We start from the raw sequence: 3,703 nt of genomic DNA, 5'->3' as shown, positions 1-3,703 counted from the left end.
GTCTGTCACTAGGGATTTTCATTAGTATGCTCCTATTTTATCATAGATGTCTGAAAATCCTTGAGTTGTGATTTTTTTTTTACATAATTCATGAGTTTCTATGGATGTATAGATATGAATATACAACTTTATTCAAATGAACATAGTCAACCACAAACATTACAATTATGCACAGTTTGTTCATATACTCAGAGTGTTTTGTTTCTATTAAAAAAGACTTTTCAAATTTCCGACGGTGTAGCGCAGGCTTCCCTCCAGGTGTGAATGGGCCTCCAGTGGGATTCGGAGGTTCGAATCCCAGTACAAGAATGAGCCTCTTTGACCTCTTTTGGGGCTTTTTCGGCTTTCCTGGACTTCGGAGCCACAGAGACCTCTTTTTTGGAGGGATGACTTGAGGTGAAGATGAGGATGAGGATGAAGAAGAAGGAGGAGCCGCCTGGGGTCCTGGGAGCCCAAAGTTTGAGGGTCCCCAGCCCCCTGAGGAATTTAGCTTTAGCTTCACCCCTGGAGGAGGGATGTGTTTCAACAACAACTTCGGCTTCGATGACCTAGTACGGGATTTTAATAGCATCTTCAGCAAGATGGGGGCCTGGACCTTGCCTTCCCGTCCTCCTGAACTTCCAGGTCCTGAGTCAGAGACACCTAGTGAGAGGTTGCAGGAGGGACAGACACTTTGAGACTCGATGCTTCAGTATCCAGACAGTCACCAACACAGGATCTTTGGGGGGTGGGGGGGCCTTGGAGAGTGATATAAGAACTGACTCTCTAAAACCAGCACCAGACTGGGGCTCCCAGATCTTTTCATAGGTTTGATGACATGTGGCCTGTGACTGCCCCCCTTCTAGAGCCAAAGAGGACAAGGATCTTGATTCCCAGGTTTCCCAGGAGGGCGTTGGCCAAGTTCTGCAACCCCAGCCCAAATCCTATTTCAAGAGTGTCTCTGTGACCAATATCACTAGGCCAGATGGGACAGTAGAGGAACGCCGGACTGTGGTGGATAGTGAGGGCTGAACAGAAACCACAGTAACCCTTTAAGAAGCAGATGGCAGTCCTAGAGAGGGTCCAGAATCACCAACAGCTCCAGCCTTGGATGATGCCTTTTCCATCCTGGATTTATTCCCAGGTTGGTGGCCCCGGTCCTGGTCCCAGTAGCTTTGTTAACCCTCAGAGGCCTTCATGTTCTCCCCACCTCCCACCCTTTTCTCACCTCACTGGGCTCAACTTCTCCTGCCCCCTCAGGGCCTTGGTGTGTGGAACAGTGAGTTGGGGGCATGTCAGTATGTCATTCATTGCAAACTGACCAATAAAACCCTTTATTTATGCTAAACAAATAAATAAATAAGAATTTTCACAATTTTAGCAGGCTTTAAAATACTCATCTTAAGTTTCTTACAATTTTAGTTTTCTTTAAAATAGCCCACTGAATTCATTTTCAGTACTTTGGTGGTGGTTTTTTTTTTTTGTATTATTATTATTATTATTATTATTATTATTATTATTATTGGTATTGCTTTTTTTCTGGTTCACCATCAACAGGACACCAGTCTCATTACATTATTAGAGGCCTGGTGCTTGAATTTTGTGCACTGGGGGGGTGTCCCTCAGCCCAGCCTGCTTCCTCTTCAACCTGGGACCCCTCAGGGGATGTCTGACTGCCGGTTTAGGACAATTGGACATCCCCCTCACAATCTGGGACTGCTGGTTCCCAACCGCTCACCTGCCTGCCTGCCTGCCTAATTACCCCAACCACTTCTGCCTGCCAGCCTGATTATCCCCTAACCACTCCCTTGCCAGCCTGATCAACACCTAACTGCTCCCCTGCTGGCCTGATTGCCCCCAACTGCCCTCCCCTGCCAGCCTGGTCACCCCCAACTGCCCTCCCCTATAGGCCTGATTGTGCACAACTGCCCTTCCCCTGCTGATCATCTTGTGGCAGCCATCTTGTGATCACATGGGGGCGGCCATTTGTGCGAGGACTTGTCAGTCAATTTGCAAATTACCTCTTTATTATATAGGATGTTCATAGACACAACCCCCCATTTCATAAGTTCATGTTTACAGAAGACCTGTTGACATATAAATAACTGTATATGTGCAATACAGGAAAATGAGTAAGGAAAATTGAGTTGCTGTCTCCTGGTTGGGAGATTTCAAGAATACTAGTAGCTGACCTCTTCTGTATATTCACATTCTTCTCTTACATCTTTTATTACCTTCTCCTCCCTAAATGGTAAAACTCTTACAAGGTCTTTTAGTGAGCCGAAAGAGAATCAAAAGACAGTAGATCCTGGAGGTGAATTAAATTGGGAACTTGAAGAAACTCTTTTCATGGGAAGTTAATTGACCTTTAAGAAGTTTTTGTTGAATTATTTGTGTGTTTGTTTTATTCACTATTATTAGAACTCTATGTATCTTTAAAAATTTATTAAAAGGTTTACCATTTTATCTTTCTCTGACTGGCTTATTTCACATGATCTCATTCATTTATGGAATATAATGAACAACATAACTGATTAACAAAAACAGATCTAGAGACAGAGAAACATTGATCAGACCATCAAACCTCAGAGGGAGGAGTGGTGGGGGTAAGGGGCAGAGATCAAACAAAGGACTTGTATGCATGTGTATAAGCCTGACCAATTGACACAAGACAACAGGGGTGTGAGGGTCTGAGTGTGTGTGGGGGGGAGGAAGGGCAATGGGGACATAAGGACACATATGTAATACCTTAATCAATAAAGAAATTTTTAAAAAAAGGTTTATCATTTTTATGTGGGAAAGAGACTGAAATAAAAGGTCTGGCTAATTGTGTCCTGATGCAATTAATGAAGAGCTTACAGAACAGCATTCACTAGTCCCAGACCCCTGAGTTATATAATGGTGTAATGTGTTTTTAAAGACATATTTTAAAATTAACTAAACATTTTTTTTTTGCATTACATTGATAATCAACATTTACTAGATTTTGCAAGCTGAGGTGTCAGATGACAATTAGTGTCACCTATGGGAAAATTGGCAACATTGTGTCAAAATTTAATTAGGAATTTCTCAGTGGGGAATTGTATTTGATTTGAAATAATTTTTCATCTAATTTAAATTTTAGAGTTTTAAATATAGTCATTCCTTTAATTTTCTAGGATCCACTCTTAACTTTCAAAAATTCTCTACTTACCTGGGTTTTTCATTTTTATAATTACAATACTGAAAATTTTATTGGAAGCTGTTTGTCTTTACACTCATGTGAGCTGTGTTTGTGGATAGTTTAAAAACAGAGAATTAAATCTGCATGAAATTATCACATTTCCCTAGATGTCACTGTGAAATTGGTACTTTTCCCTGAAAATTGCCATGAAATTATAAAAATTATTGCATCTTTGTCTCTGGATATCTTGCTTAGAGACATAAAGCAGACTAAGCCAATCTTTTTTATACCTCAGTTCCTGGTATTGGTAATTATTTATCAATATGTTAAGCATTAGGAGAAAAATGTTTATTCATATAAAATATTTTTTAAAATGTGAATTTTATTCAATGTCTAAATTTAATAATCAAAGAGCCCTAACTTCTGTTATTTTCAATGAATGCAGACTGTGGCTTACACAGGTTGTTCATTTTCTTTGTTTCACAATTAATGGTTATCACTGTAGCCAAATAAGTCACTTTATAATATACATGATTATTGATTGACTAAAATGATAAATTA

The 3,703-nt window shown here is 40.3% G+C and overlaps 1 pseudogene; it reads left to right on the top strand.

Annotated features, from left to right (window-relative positions):
* Positions 1 to 232: 232 nt before the first annotated feature.
* On the top strand, positions 233 to 1,345 carry LOC118714249 (annotated as a pseudogene).
* Positions 1,346 to 3,703: the final 2,358 nt, after the last annotated feature.

The sequence above is a fragment of the Pipistrellus kuhlii genome, unplaced genomic scaffold (assembly GCF_014108245.1).
Source record: "Pipistrellus kuhlii isolate mPipKuh1 unplaced genomic scaffold, mPipKuh1.p scaffold_m20_p_10, whole genome shotgun sequence".
Classification (NCBI taxonomy): domain Eukaryota; kingdom Metazoa; phylum Chordata; class Mammalia; order Chiroptera; family Vespertilionidae; genus Pipistrellus; species Pipistrellus kuhlii.
The sequence above is the reverse complement of the archived record's forward strand: the minus strand, read 5'-3'. Positions and strand labels throughout refer to the sequence as shown.